The sequence below is a fragment of the Amblyomma americanum genome, chromosome 8, assembly GCF_052857255.1.
Source record: "Amblyomma americanum isolate KBUSLIRL-KWMA chromosome 8, ASM5285725v1, whole genome shotgun sequence".
In the NCBI taxonomy this organism is placed as follows: Eukaryota; Metazoa; Arthropoda; class Arachnida; order Ixodida; family Ixodidae; genus Amblyomma; species Amblyomma americanum.
In genome coordinates this window covers 87,241,742-87,258,090 of record NC_135504.1, presented here as the reverse complement: position 1 = coordinate 87,258,090, position 16,349 = coordinate 87,241,742, and the positions used below count along the sequence as shown (strand labels likewise).

The 16,349-nt window shown below is 45.9% G+C and overlaps 1 long non-coding RNA gene across 1 annotated transcript in view; it reads right to left on the bottom strand.

Annotated features, from left to right (window-relative positions):
• The window catches only part of LOC144100510 (uncharacterized), a 77,215-nt gene that overhangs the window by 9,453 nt on the left and 51,413 nt on the right, over window positions 1-16,349 (bottom strand). The window contains exons 3-9 of the long non-coding RNA XR_013307699.1: window positions 12,037-12,142; window positions 10,407-10,535; window positions 4,393-4,503; window positions 3,462-3,568; window positions 3,168-3,323; window positions 2,574-2,678; window positions 2,296-2,399 (exon numbers count right to left, since the gene is read on the bottom strand). This is a non-coding gene — a long non-coding RNA (uncharacterized LOC144100510). The remainder of the gene's footprint in view (window positions 1-2,295; window positions 2,400-2,573; window positions 2,679-3,167; window positions 3,324-3,461; window positions 3,569-4,392; window positions 4,504-10,406; window positions 10,536-12,036; window positions 12,143-16,349) is intronic.

Sequence of the window (16,349 nt, the reverse complement as noted above, 5' to 3'; positions counted from 1 at the left end):
GGCCTTAACGCAGCGCGGCCGGGCTGCGGCAACCGCCAATGGGGTGCACGACTAGGCATCCGATCTCTCCTCTCTTGTATTCTCGCATGCGCGAGAATACAAGGATATTTGCGAAAAGGGGTAAGAGCAAAACTAAAAACCGCCATTCCCGTTGCACCTGTAGCACAACAGAATATAGTGTTGTGATTTTGAACACGTAAGACAGCGGTTGCAAATCAATTTTTAGAGATACGTTTTCTTGTCTTGTTTTAACAAACAGATAGCTCGCCAATCATTTATCATTTATGCTTGGCGGTGCATGCACCCATTTAGACTGCATTTAGATGCTTTTGACCCAAAATGATCGTTTAAACCCCTCACACGAAGACAAATTCTTCACTCTCCTTTTTATTCTATTTAATCAGCAATCAACTGAGCGAAAATGAATAACTATTGCCCTCGGGATGTGAGTTACCATTTAGAATTTATTCTAAGATATTTTGATGTAAAATCCGCAGTAATAAAAGTGTTGAGATTAGCCCAGAGGCTGAACGGGAAGTTTGGCACCAAACTCCAATGGTGCTCATGCGCAGAACCTAAGATCGCGCGTCGGGAAACGCCAAGAAAGAACACAAGGTTTTCGCATATAGCGCACCCTTTAGAAGAGCACCCCAACCCTAATCCGCTTTCGCGGCCACACATGGAACTCGCACCTCGACCCGACGTGACACGTATGGCTCAAACCCTTCAAGACGACACGCTAGCAGCTGGCGGATTGCCGACCTTCTCGTGCGCACTTCAACATACCCTTAGTGATTTCGTTTTAACCGCACAGAATTTGCCCTGGCCTCGGGATAATGGACAGTTGTCAGCCGAGGCATGAAACGATGGCAGTGCCGCTGTCGGTTACGATGACTTCGACGCATTAAGAGGCTTGCCAAAGTCAGAGCAATGTTTTGAGAGGCAGCACTCTTGATGTTTAAAAAAAATAAAAAAATCAATGCATTGTGGAGCGAAAGATGTATAGAAATCAATTAAATGCTTATTAAAAGTGGTGCACAGTGCTCCCATGTATTGCAGGTAGAAGCTGTGCATTTCCGGCAGCATGCGCACTGCCTGGGGCGGGCCACAGTAGTGGTTTCTAATTTCCACGCGTAAGCAAGATAGCAGATTGTCAGCGATTCTCAAACGCCGGCTAAAATCTCTTCTGCATTAAAGAGCTTTCCCACTCTCTTTACTGCAGGTAGCAACTTTGTCTACTATTTCCTTTCCCCACAGGTGGCCTTGGATTCAGGGCATCTTTTTGAGAATTGAGGTGTCCTCGAGGGCCAATAAAAGCGACCTTCGATTTTAACGGTCACCCAGCTGTGGTCTCCTATGGGCAGCAGATTTGCTCAGTGAACGATTGATGCTTGATCGATAAAAACACTGATAAAGGCACTCGCTGATAAAGATGGATAAAGATTCTGTGATCAAAAACTTACATCTGGGCAACTCATTTTGCATGAACTTGGAGAACGGTATCAATGTTTACGTGTATATAGGAGACAGGTGCTATTGGATAGCGTAAAATATCCCCTGACTTGCCCTCTACTGCACCCAGCTTCCTCATTGACGACAGTGTGCACTAAAATCTTCTGCTATCAGATATGGTCTAAAGTGTGAGCTTTAGATGTGATTGCACCAAGCTTCCTCATTGACGACAGTGTGCACTAAAATCTCCTGCTATCAGATATGGTCTTAAGTGTGAGTTTTATATTTGATTCGAGATAAACTGCGCATACTGCGAGTGTCTTTCAGTTAAGAAGTATGGAATAGGCCACCGGCCTTCAATGTGTTCATTGCCGCATAGGCAACTTTATAGATACCGATGATTTTTTAGGAAAGGAACGGTTGTTTACTGTTTAACGTCCCAAAGCGACTCAGGCTATGAGGTACGCAAGCAAGTGAGAGGTAGTGCATAACTGGCTCCCTGGATCAATGGACAGCTCAATCGCGCACTCAAGCAGTGGTGCCCGCCTGCGAATCCAGTTTCGCAGAATAACTTGCGCTTAGCAATGCTGAACCACCAACAATTTCCAGTTTGGGCAAACCTCGCACGACTGGTTTTAGTCCTCGCTTCCTCTGTGTCATTAAAACGTGGTATTCAATCCAAATAAGACAACTTTAGTTTTTCTTTAGTGTCCAAAACAACAAGTCGGCAAATCATAATTTGACTCATTATCATCGCTATTTTCGCGACCATTGAAGAAAGAATTTAGCAAAGGTAACAGAGGAATTTGTATGGATAAATCACGTTGAAATTTGAACACTTACTCGACGGCAGCTTTATTGTGGGCTCAGGCACGCACCCCTAGTTCAGGACGAAAAAGCCGACCAAAGCATCACTGTTCCCTGATGCCGCATCCAAATAGCCGATGCTGCAAGAGAAAAAAAACAGTATAAGCAATTTGCTGCTTCATATTTCAATGGCTGCATTTCCTTCGCGCAAAAGGTGCCAAGCAGAATTGAAAACCAATAAACCCAACACCGGCAGTGCTACAGGGGAGCTCAAAAACCTTGTGGAATCTATGACGTCATAATGATTTACCAACCTGTCACGTATCCAGCTGGGTGTTGCCTTGCTGGTACCGCCACCAGGGGTTGAAGGCGCGTGCTCGGCTGGTGGTGTAGATGCTCTCCTGCCAGCCTTGGCAGCGCTGCGAGAATAGGAACTAGTCTATTTTCTATGTTCGAATAAATGGGGATGTTCGGGCCTACACACCTGTCTGTTTGTTTTGGTTGGATGACTTAATCTTCAACCTGCTCCCCTTCGTGGACACTAAGCGTCACATGACTGCAGTCCGACCTCTTCAGCTCTCGTTCCATTAAATTAATTTATCTCGCTCATAGTTGTGCAGCTTTCGAGCTCCACATTGAAATATTTATACGGTCACATTTGGAAGCACACATAGCTTGCAGAATCGCACCAAGGGTATGGTTTTTTTCTATTCCTTTTCCATGGTAACGGATCTGTTTTGCAGACTTCTATTGCCTGCACTGGTCAAGAGACTAGAGTCTGGTCACTTTAGAGACGTACTGCGGATATGTATATGGTGCGGCACGAAAATAAACACTGCCCAACTCTGATTCTAAACGACCAACTGAAGCGCATCGGACAGCGCAGGCGGTGTACTGCCCTCACTCACCAAGGCGTCTCCTCTTCCTACTTTGTTCGCTGCAGCGTTGTTAGAGGCCAGCACAGGATGAAACAGGGGACTTGTTCCTCACTACTTGCACCGCGGTGCTCATGTCTGGCATGGTGCGGGACACGTAGGCGTTGGCGAACTGCGTCCCAGTCACCCCTGAAGGAGGAGTAGAGGATTAAAGTTTTTGGCCGGAGATGTCGAAGGCACTACTATGAATCCTGCTTACACACAAATACCATCACGCCATGTATAGCAGTCAAATGGATTCTGCAGTGGCAGTCTCAACACACTCACCCTTCCGCAATCTGCCCGTTAGCCATGCTAACAGGGCTAGTTCAGGACAAGAAAGCCGACGCACGCAGCCTCCAGAATAGTTGGAACATCGCAATCGTCGATGCAGCCTGCGTAGATAGACGATACAGGCATCTCACTGCATATGTACCGCGTATCGTATTGCATTGTGAGCAAGGGAGCACTGTCCAGGATCTCACTGAGCGAGAAGGAGCAGATCAGCCACCGTCTACTTCTTCAATCTGGGCCCTGCTTTTCTACCCCAGCATCTGCTGCCGCTCAGTGCCCAGTGTCCCTCAGTGCACAGTGTCTCGGTGTAGAGCGCCGCACCGCCCTTACAAAAACATCTTCACACAATCTATAGATTGTCCATAAACTTACAAAAGAAATCTTTCAAATCTTTAGCTTACCCCTGTCCACTTATAGTATGCACGATCGATGTGCAATCACTTCAATGTGTGACCAGAGTTTTTTTTTTATTTTAAGAATTTTTCATTGCAACCTTCTACTGATTTTCTTTCTCGAATCTCCTCCCCAATACGGCACCATGTCAGCAATTTTCTAACGCCGGGTAAAAATGGCATCCTAATTTGTCGTTCAGGTTAACCTTTGTCTTTACGGTCACCCCGTGTGGTATCCTGTGGGTACATTAAATTCGGTCCTCAAAAATCCTATCGCATAATTAAGCATCGCAAAAGTTATATTTTTGCATTTAAATAAAGCTTTTCGAAAACGTGACTGAAACTGAAACTAAATCACCCGGACCGGAGAATGCTTTATGTTTGCGTGCTGTTGCATTAGTGACCAATGCAGGCGCCGTGCATGCAGAAATAGCGAAACACTGCGAATACAGGAAAATAGGAAGTGAGACGCAAAGTGCCCCCGTGTGTGTCACTCCTTGCAGCCAAAGTCAACACTTCGGAGCAGTCCTCACCTTGGGAAGCTTCCCAGCCTGGAGCCTTTCTGTGAACAGAGTAGGTCCAGGCTGTCGTTCGAACCATTCCACGTGACGACCACTTAGCAGACAGTAACCACAGCCCTGGTCCTGCGTAGAAAACCCACCTTTGAGGAACATACAACTCAGCCGCAAACAGCCTAAAATACTAAAAAACTCAAGCACGTGGGTTTGTGTTGTTGAATTTGTATATAGACGAACACAGATCTGTGACGCAAAGGATCTGCGGTGGTGCTTGTATCGCTGGCTGGACCGACTGGGGGAAAAACGTGGGGGTGAAAAGTAGGCTTTGCGCCCGTAGGAATACATGGAAGCGGAAGTTTTCAAAGCAGTTTTCTCCTTTCACAGAGCAACTATGAGAACACCCTCACCCTAGTTTATCATAGAACTAATTCTGAAATTATCAAGGCTTGTTTCGAAGGCGATATGTTTTTAATGCATCGAGTTACGTGCTCGTGGGGGGATTCCATCAAAACGCGGCCGCCATGGGTGGGTTCGAACCCGGGAACTCCGGATCAGTAGCCGAGCGCCCTAAGCACTGAGCCACGGTGGTGGGGCTCGGTAAAGCTTGCTGTGATTATCGTGGGGGTGATCTTTGGGAGCATGGCGTATTGAAACACAAGTAAGCAAGACTTTCTTAAAACGATATGCTACGCTATATGCTTCTACACATGCAACAAGACATACCTTACAAGCAGCCTATGAGTTCTTTCACAACTGGTTTGAAAAGCTTTCCTTCTTCACAGTGTTTTTATGCTTTGATGGAGAGAAGGGGCTACAATAATTTAGTGAATTGTGCAGTTTGTAGTGAAGCACAAACAAGGACACGCTGGCAAGAAACTTGGAGCAGTGCGGCGTTCCAGGCCGATGCAGCAGCACAGCACTGACCTCTTGAATGTAAGGAGCTGCAAGCTCATCACCCTACAGGAAGCAATCAGAATAGCAATGACCACATGCATTCACGCTATTTGCTTCTACACATGTGACAAGACATGCCTTACAAGCACCCTACGAGTTCTCTCACAACTGGTTTTAAAATCTTTCCTTCTTCACTGTGTTTTTATGCCAGTGGTAATCACACAGTACAATAAAGAAACACATTAGACTTGCTTAATTCCTGCCTCAGATTCCACGCCAGCAACTGCAAAATTGAAACAGTGCAAAAAGAAAAAACTGCCAGCAAAGGGACAAATTTTCTTTAGTTTTCAGTGGAATGATTCAACTCTGATAAAAACAACTTTTCTTAGATCTGCCTTAACAATGACACTAATTTCAGTAACCCTGCAAGAGTACAGTCAAGGAAAAAATTTAGAGTGCCATCAGCAATCCTTTCGAATGTGGCAGCTTCACTATTTTGCAGTTCTTACAGTGCAGCTGAAGTCTCTCAAAGATGCCTGTTTCTTTTTTTTTCAGTTTACCAGTTCTCAGTTTCATTATGACAAATGTGATACATACGGTAGACCAGGGACAAGCACTGCCAGTACTTCATAAGTCCACTTTCTGATTACCAACATTTTTCGCAGTTTATAAATTATGGCCTCTACATTTTTTATGATGATTAAGGTTCAATATAAAAAAGGTGCCCAACAAAGCCAAAAGCACAATGCCTAGCAAGTGCTCCAGTGGCCATTGAGACATTATGACTGTCTCAATGATGATGCCTGCCACAGAAAAGAACTCTTTCAGACTAACGAAAAGAACCTTTCTTAGAGACTGTTATACTGGGTACATCAGGGAAGGAGGACGGCTAGAGAGACGACTATGGGAACAAAGGCAGCACTGCACGTAAAAATAAAAAAGGGTCAATAATTCCCATCTGCTAGTATTTGCCTGCAAAGTAAACATCCAATGTATGATCTCTCCTCAGTAGTCATTGTCCGACTCGCCGGCCTTTACCGGCCAGATATTTCTGCAAGGCCACATAGAAGCAAGGTCAGACAGACGCTCACTGCAGCTGACCTGCAAGTCATATTACTTTGTTCAGGTAGAAAATAAACAACCTACTTCAGCCTGGACTCCACACCCTTCTTGTCATATGTGTAGCAAAGGAAGTACAGTACTTTGCGGATGGTAGCTGGAGGTTGTCTGCCCCTGAAGTGCTCCCAGTTAGAAAAGCACAAAGCGGATGTCCATGCCTAAAACTTGGGGAGACACTAAAGCTCCGTCTGAACTTTTTGCTCCGATAGCGTTAACCGGTCCCTTCTGCAGCCAGGGTCCCCTTTGCATATCACTTAGCAGACATGGACACTGCTCTTTCTTTGGTTATCATATAACACTTTACCTACCGTTAAGAGTACAATTCAAAAGCATTAGAGATCCCTCTTGCGCAAGTACTCCTTTTCAGTCGCCTAGGTTCTGCCTATGCCCAAATATGCAAAATTGGTCATTCATAGATCGCAGGGAGTCCTCATAGCAATCCTGGCGCAGTGGTGCAGCAGTTAAGAGATTTAAAAACACTGTCAATGGTAGGGCTTGTGAGACCCAGGTTGTTTCTCAAGCAACCTCTCCTGACCAGTTATTAACTGTCACCTGCCACAGTGGCAGATAGTGAGGACATGACAACTGTGTGCTGTAAAACCGACATACTGTGAAACCGAAAAACTGAAAAAAGGCGCTATATGCGCTGGGCGTTTACATGAGGCGCCACTCAATAATCGGTGAAACCATAATAGATTTCACCAGATGACTGTTTCTCAGTGGTGTTCATATATTTCGAAATGTGTTTCTGTATAGTGTGAAGAACTGGAGACTGCGCGGAAATGTTCACCTATAGTATGCTCAATTGTTCTTCGTGTGTTGTTTTTAGACCAGTGGTTGACAGAAAAGGGATTGTGCAAAGTGATGTCGCCATGGAATTTGTGAATTTCTTGCCACATTTTCTTAGATGTTTTTGAGATTTATAATCTTCAAACAGCATTTTTCTCAGACACACGGGACTAGAGGAAAAAGAGCATAAGACACGGTTAGTCAAGATCTATTAATGAATTTTCACGAACGAAAGCGTAGTACACAATATACCGAAATACGCTCGTTACATATACCCAACAATTCAACACAAAGCATTTTTGAGCGGTAAAAAGATAAATCGTATCTGCAGATCAGGCTTGCATTTTTTCGCTGTTAAATTTTTTGCTATCAGCGGCGAGACACGAGCGATGAAAAAACAAAAAGGAAGAATTGATCATTACCTACAATATTCAACATTTTTGTCTCAGAATGTTGGATGTGAAACGGTGCTACGTGGTGTGTCTTACTCGGTATGCAATCAATAATTGACCTAATTCATCTGAACAGACGCGCAGTCAACCGAGGTTACTGAACTTCTATATTCACTCCCCACTGTGGGCTATCAGGCTCTTCGTAATGGAAGCCTTTGGAATAAGTCCGGCTTTATGTGGTTCTAAAATGCGAGCCGAAATTCAAATATACAACCCTTCCAGTATTTCGCCTCCATCAGAATAGGATGGCTGAAGAACAGAATACCATTAAAGCGAACAGAGAGCTGTGCAGGGTATGTGGTTAAACTACAGTACCATGCCGTAAACCAGAACACCAGCTTGCATGGATTTTGTGGAGACATTCACGAATTGTAAGGGCAATCCAGTTCTATGGCGACAACATTCGCTGTGATCACGAAAGGACGGAAAAGACGTAAGCGCACGTTTGCTATATCATATATTTTTCCTGCTCAAAGTGCTGAATGTGATGCCGAAAAGCCATCACCGCGAATGTGCGGCACCAGGCCTGTAAGATTTGCAGAGGTGGTCGTGAAAGATTTTTCTATGAGTGATGGGGACACCACTAGTCACGAAGAGGCATGAATTTCCATTCTGGATGTGGACACTGCAAGAAAACAAACTGTCAGCAAAAATAAATCAGATAATCAATTCAAAAATAAAAAATGGCAGTGGTTTAGCTCTGGTTAAACCTGGAATGACGCGATAGCTACAGCTCGTAGAGTCGAACTTGGTCACGTGACCAACCACCTGATCACCCATGGCACCACACCGCCGGCAGCTGCTCCACACCACGTGGCAGCGTGGCGGCGCCGCCACGCTGAAGGCTCGAAACCGACAAAATAATATCAGTGAAGGACCTGTGTGTTTTGTCATGAAGAATGTGCTCGTTGCGATCCCGAGGGTACGGATTCGTCCACAGAAGGCTCGAAACCTACAAAATAATATCAGTGAATGACCTGTGTGTTTTGTCATGAAGAATGTGCTCGTTACGATCCCGAGAGTACGAATTCGTCCGTCGAAGGCTCGAAACCTACAAAATAATATCAGTGAAGGACCTGTGTGTTTTGTCATGAATGTGCTTGTTACGATCCCGAAGGTACGGATTCGTCCGTCCAAGGCTCGAAAACTACAAAATATTATCAGTGAAGGACCTGTGTGTTTTGTCATGAAGAATGTGCTCGTTACGATCCCGAGGGTACGAATTCGTCCGTCGAAGGCTCGAAACCTACAATATAATATCAGTGAAAGACCTGTGTGTTTTGTCATGATGAATGTGCTTGTTACGATCCCGAGGGTACGGATTCGTCTGTTGAAGGCTCGAAACCTACAAAATAATATCAGTGAACGACCTGTGTGTTTTTTCATGAAGAATGTGCTCGTTACAATCCCGAGGGTACCAATTCGTCCGTCCCCATCAAATTCATCTAAAACCTGACCCGAATGAGAAGCTGAAAGCTGACGGGTTGGGTTGAAAACAGACTGCGCAGCTGCAGAAGCCAAATACACCGACTGCGGGAAGTGGAGCCGACGGGAGAAGGCGAGCCCCTGAATCAGCAGCATCCTGCAACAGTATAGACGAGAAGCAAAGGTATATTAATGTAGCTATTGGACCCGGAGTTGCACCCTATGCGACCGTAACCCGGTGTAGACTTGAACTGCTCTCCTCTTTAAACAGTTTAGATGGAACACGATCAAATCTCTCAGCGTGCCTCATGGATTGGGATTAGTAGTGTTTGATTGGTTAAATAGTAGTTCCGAATAACCGGCCAGCTGCTGAACAAAACCGGATAACCCGCTAAGCTTAGAGGCACTTGCACGGCACAGCACCGAATTCGTGCTAGGGGCTATTACAGTTGTTTGTTGCGTGTCCAACCGAAACAGGTTTTATTTGGTTCTTTCGGTTCTGTTATGCCTATCATGCTGTCATGCCTGAATGGTTAAGAAAGTGCTACAATAGTAGCAATTTATTGCAGCCGTGGAGAGGGCATGATGCTCGATGAGAAATATCAACGAAGGCTTGCCTTTGCTGTTAACAAAAGCTGGATGCCGCCTCGCACAACGATCAGAAGCCGGCCCAGGGCATCGCTAAAAAAGTAGAGAGATGAGTGCTAGGAGGAACTAATGAGTGAAAACATCGGGATCAGAGGGCTCCACTAGGCTGGTGAAACGAGCAGAATGACTGGCATCACGCAGAGCTCTGAAATCGATGTAGGATGCAGAGCGCAGCGCCTAGCTCGGAGACGCGAAGCCCGGTGGCGTTCGAGTAGCACTGGGACCTGGCGAATTCTCATTGGAAGTCGGCGGCTACCAGGTATTATTCATAGTCTTGACAAGTAAGTAGAGGGCTAATTCAAGCTCAGGAAACGTCCGTGTAAAGCAATCACTCAGTGCTTTCTAATAATTATTTGTAAAAATTGCATTTTTAGTTCAACCAATGTACGATGCACCCACATTACAGGTATAAGTAGTAAACCGGGAAATGCTATTCTGAGGCTGTTATCACACTGCAGCAGGTAAAAGTTGGTTCAGTCTTGTTTCACGAGCCAATGGGAGTTTAGAAATCAGATGTTACTAATCTATTAGTACACATAAAAAGCCTGCCGCTTTTTACAGTACATATCACGCTACATCTTACTATAACAGGCATACTTTTATCCGCAGACCACAGAAAGTGCCACTGCTGCGTTGCGGGTCATACTGAGCGAGACTATAAATGCATAAGCCGGTTAGGAATGCTCCTCACATCGCACTTACTTTCGGCAAGGAAACAGCCCTCGACACCCTCCGATGGCACCCACGTGACGATTGCACTTCAGAGGCACTGGGCATCTGCCTCCGTTGTGTTGATTCAGGCTCTTAATTGAACGAAGGACGTTGCTGCTCCTAAAAAAGAAAAAAAGCAGTAAGTCTCTGTTAGAACAACTTCATAGATATAGCAAACAAGAATCAGATTAAGAAAATGCACTTGGCTTCCTGAGAGATGTTTACAGATAGAGTAGGGTCCTTCACGTTTATTTAGGCAGTGACTATGTAGTGGCGAGCTTCGCTCAACCGAGATGAGAAGAAAACAGAAGCAACGTTTAGTTATATAGAAGAGGGGGCAGGAAAGAGCGGAAAAAAAATTCCGGAGGGTACAAACGACTACTAACGTGCTATCAAGGTTACACCGCTGAGTTCTTTCTAATCCACCCACAAATCCACTGTAATCGTCTTTCATGCCCCATAGTCCCCTAACCCGTCTTAATACTACGGAGACTATTCTTAATCGAGCAGAATCCGCAATCTACCCGTAGAGGCGTTCCATACTGCACCTTCTACTGGTCAGTCAATCGCATGTTTTTTTATCTGATGCAGATAAGACACAGTCTGCCCATTTCTTACTACTCCATTTGCTGTGAATACGTAAGTTCTTGGATCGAAGAGGAGAATGAACGTTCAGTCCGGTTTCCCTTCGAAGTGGAGCTGCCCTTCAACAATTCACCGACCTCGCCAATCCCGAAAGCAGTTTTCTCCTCTCGATGTGGATAGCTGGCAGTTCCATTGCACAACACTGAATAACGAACTTTTGACGTTACCCGGTATACAACTCTTCTCGAAAGCAGTTGCATAGCAGCGGTCGATTATTGCCGCTGTTTTCCTGAAGTAACATGAATGCCCTTGCCATACGATGCCTCAGATACTACTCAAGAACTCTGGTCGCGAAGATCCAAGAGCATTTGTTCAAGCTTCAGGAATAACTTAATTGGCGAGATTGAACTTCTGAGGGGCTGTGTTCTTGAATGAAAACCGCAACGAAGTCTTTCTGACATGAGAGACTCCGCATTGGAATCACTGTATTCTATGCCATTCGCCTTCTGCTTTCTATTAATGGAATACTGATCATCAATTTAGTCTAGCTAGCCTGTTTTTTAATACCTAACGGTCGCGAACGTTGGCGCTCTGTCAAGCGCTGCTGAGTATCCCCCGGCTGACATGTCCGGAATATGTCAACAGAAAGTAGATACAGTCTTAAGGCACTGCACACTCTAGGTTCACCTTTTTTTGCTTGAAAAGCAACCTGGTTTTGTAGCCTATGGTTTGTATTCTGGCCTCGCAATGTAAAAGGCCCGGGATGTATCGCTTGAACGTTCGAAAGAAATTGTTTTCCATTGATAGCGCGGTGGTGGCGTACCGAGGACCTTCCTGACAATAGAGCATTTTATGCCCCTGGCAATGTGTAAAAATGACACCCCCCTCCTCCGAATTTGCCTCAAAATGGATGGGGGCTATCTTTCAGCTGCTTTCTACCACGGGCTTCCATACACTGTGGCTGGTACGATGGCGAGGGTATCGCTTGTGGACATCTAAATGAAGTGCCGCGAATGACGAGTTGCTGCAAACTCACAGTTCGGAGCAGACAGGCTGACCCTTGAGCCGGAGAAGCCATCACACCGAATGCGGGAAGTGAGATGGCAGGGTCGAGCTGAGCTCGCCTCGCCATGAGGAGGAACCTGCAACAGTATTGAAGAAGCGAAGTGGTCAGAGGAAAACCAGTGGAACCATTGGATAACGGAGTGGCACGCCACGCGATCGTAATCAATTGTGCTCTTAAACGGGTCTACAAACTGCTCACAAACTTCGCCTTGATAAATAGAGCAGCTGCTACAAGGTCCTCTCAGACCTCTCAGCACGTAGCGTGGTGTGAAAGTTTTCGACTGGCAGGCAGGTTTTTCTTGTGAATTTTTCATAAGGATTTAAGAGGGAAGAACACAAGAGTGTGTCTGGCATTGATTTTTGTTAAAAGCAGCGCCTTCACCGAGAATTAGAGACAAGCACTTCTGTTTCCTTGGGTGCTAATACTTAGCGCATGGCTTGCAGCATTACAGAGAGCTGCGACGTCATCTGCAACATATAAAAATGACTGAGTGGGTGCGGAAAAGAACGCCATAGGCCCCTAGGATGAGATGTGCTGGCAGAGGGATGTCGCGAATTTCTGATAAATGCAATTACAGCTTTTTTGTAAACACAGCAGGAACGGACTTTGTTCGGTTAGTAAGCTTTGTTACGCATAAGCAGCTAGGAATATAAGACCTGAAATACAGCTTCAAGAACATCTTCAATGCTGAAGTACTCAAAACTGTAAAAAAACCACAGCCGAGACAGTGCAATGAAGCCCAAAGAGACAATATATACGATGGCTCTTTAATGTCGCTAACGGCAGCTGTATGTGGCCCCACACAAAGATGAGTAGGTTGCCGAACGAGCCCCTAAGACCTGAGAGGGACGGAAGGTACGAGAAATAAATTAGGAAAAAGCCTGGAGGAAAGCAGTGGCACCACGTAAAGCATGGAAATCTGAGGACGCCGAGCGTGCTGTCATGCTGTCCGGCTTGGAGATCCGGGCGATGCCGGCGGCAATTCCAGCAGCCAAACCACCATGCAAATACCCACTGAATGTTTTCAGCCACCCACTAATTATTTCTAGTGTGCGCTCTACGGCTTTCCTGTAATATATTGTCTTGCATGCACTTGGATGGGAGGTACAGAGCTCATTTCATCACTATGCACTCAAGCGTTGAAAACACCTCCACAAAGATTAGTCTGGGATATGCCACACATAGCTTATAAGGATTCCTTTCTATCGGTCAACGCCTTTATGTTCCATACACTTTATTACAGATAGCGGCAAAAGAGAAATACTATGATGAAGTAATCAATGTCAATGCCAGAAGTGCTCTTCAGAATATAACGTTACCGCCTTGCGGCAAACCATGCTGGTAGGTATACTCATGTCCGCTGGCGCATTTATTGTAGCTGGAAAAGACGGGAAGAAGCTCAGCGAGACTTTGTCGGCCTGTGTCAAAGATGTGGCCATGCATGGCAAAGAACCGCTGCGGAAATAATTCACAGTCAATGCGCTTTACGACCTGCAACACGCAAGTGAGCGAGTCTGCCTTCTTTCACGAATGAGTGCGAGTCACAAGAACTGAGAATGTTATATATGTATTGCGCATTAAAAAAAAGAGTGTCACTTTCTGCGGTGCCAGTTTTGCCGCAGTCTCCAGCTTTATATATTACGCAGACCACTTTACCCGGAGACATCAGGAAAGGCAACCGCTTCGTCGCAGGTCACACTGAGTGGGACAGTGAAAGCACAAGGCCGTCTGTAATGCATCTTACGCCGAGCTTCCTTGTGCCGAGGAATCCGTTCTTGACGTCCTCCGGTCGCACCCACAAGACGACTGCACTTCAGAGGCGGTAGGCACCAAGTCTGCGTTGTTTGGACACGTGGTGTCGGCCCAAAGAATGTCGCTGCTGCATCGGGGCAAAGCGATGCGTCAGTGTTAGAAACACACAACAGTCTGAAGTCGAATTAGGAAATTTTCCATTGGAGCCCTTTAATTGGAGCTCCGTTTGCTGTGAAAAATGGAAAAGCTATTGGTATTGCATCTCCTGGGGCAAATCCTTTCATCGAAGTTAGACACCCATGGCGAACCTGAAGCTCAAAAATAACAAATGCAGGTAAATTGGTATACATGGTTTACGCGCTTCCCTCGAGATAACGTTCAGCCGGCTGATATGTCCGATAAATGTCCGTTAAGATTTTGCGCGGGTTCCGGAACGTAGTCTCATTTTTTGGCGCTTGCAGCCAACAGGATGAAATTCATGAACGTAGAAATCGAAACGTCAACAGCTGAGTCAGTCAAAAGGGTTGCTTGAGGTCACACTTACTGCACAGCTTGTCAAGAAAGACAGTTGAATCGATAGCAAAGCTAGTCACGTGACGAGCAATGCCCGTACACCATTCAGTCAGATGTGGTGCTGCTTTTCAGAATGCCCCGAAGCTTACATATGCGCTTAAAGCCAGCACACGCCACACGAGCACGAATCGTCATCACCTAGGTGTACCTGCTTGGTTCCAATAAAAGTCTGTTCTGGAGTCTGCAGACTGCTAATGTCGTCGATAAGTTGATATAGCTTCTTCGCACCTATCGATGCGTGTATCACCATACCGGTGCTTAGCAACGTCACCCAGTTTCAGTCTATCTAGCGGAGAGTATCTGCCTTTCATTGGGGGTGGGTGAATCTGACGGCTAAAACAGCGTGCATTTGCACTTTACTGCCATGACCACATTTCTGCTGACTTTCGGCTTTCGGATTAAATATTCCAAATTCACATATTTTTGGCAAAATGCAAAATGCTGTTTGGTGGCCTATGGATTCCGTGCTCGCCTCACAGTATGAAAGTGCTGCTCTCGATTATCCAGAGCTTTGTAAGAAATTTCTTTTTAAATGATGCTACGGTGACGACGTGGTGGTTTTATGACCACTTTTGTAGTACACGACTCAGAAGTTCGTAGCCAATGAACCTTATAATGCTCAAAACGGCTGACCGAGTAGCTGAACATGCCATGAACCACGGGAATGCATAAAAATTCCGCCCCTCTCTGAAATTTTTTCTTACTCCGATTTCTAATTTTTTTTACCTTTCGCCTGGTCGGCCAACACACAGTGTGGCCGCTGCAATCACAAGAGCCTATGTGTGACCATTGCGATCAAATTCGTTAAAAAATTGTGTACAAATGACAAGCTGCAAACTCACAGATCGGGTCGAGCACGCTGAGTCATAAGCCGCAGAATTAAGCCATCAGACCGATTGCGGGAAGTGGAATCGCAGGGTGGAGGATGGCTTCCGAAAGACACCGAACCTGCAACAGTACAGAAACGAAGAGAAGAAAGAGGAACCATTGGAACTGCAGTGAAGCGTGCAGAAGTAAAGAGAACAAAGAGGAATCAATGGAACCACTGCATCCGGAGGGCTAGACAACGTGCCCATTAACAAATGTACTCGTAAAAGGGCCTCCAAAGTCCTCCCAAACTTTGCCTTCTTAAGTAGAGTGCAGGCAACCACGGCGTGTTGAATCTCATAGTACGCAGCATGGAGTGGGAATAGTAGTGGTCGATTTGTCGGCTCCTGAATTCTTCATAACGAGGCTATTCGGTAGACTGCCCGAGTATATCTTTGCACAGACCTTTGCTAAAAGGGGCACTTTTATGGAGAATTAGGGACAAGCACTTCGTTTACTTGTATGGCACTACATGGAGCATGGCTCTGATCATTAAATATAGCGCTTTCTCATAACCCGTGACGTGTGACCGAGCGGGTACAGGAAAGAAGGATGGAGGCCCCTAGGCTCAGACGCGCTGGTGGTGTGCGGTGCCGAATTATTGGTTATTGCGAATGCAGTTCCTTTTCGGGTAACTTTGTGAAACTGTCCTTTTTAGGTTAGTCCGTCTTAGGGGCCGGAAGGTTAGGGGCCGAGGGCCACGCCAAGCCACAATTTCTGGCTTTTTTTTCCTGCACCCTCACCATGTGTACATGGAAAAATAAACTGTTACGCAAAAGCGGCTAAGACTATCATGCCTAGAATACATCCAACAATGCGTGTAATGCTAAAGCATTCGAAGCTGTAAAATACGCCAGCCGAGACTGTGCGTTAACCAATGAGACAAGCAGCAGGAAGGGCCTTCGCTAACGGCACCTGTGTGCAGCCGCACACAAAGACGAATCGGCGGCCGAACGCGTCTCTAACACTGCAGAGGAATGGGACGTACGAGGAGTCAATCAGCAAAAGCCTCGAGAATAGCACGCTGCCGAGCTTGTGATATGAGGCGGCTGAAAGCGGCGGCACCACGCACAACATTGGCGAGACTAATA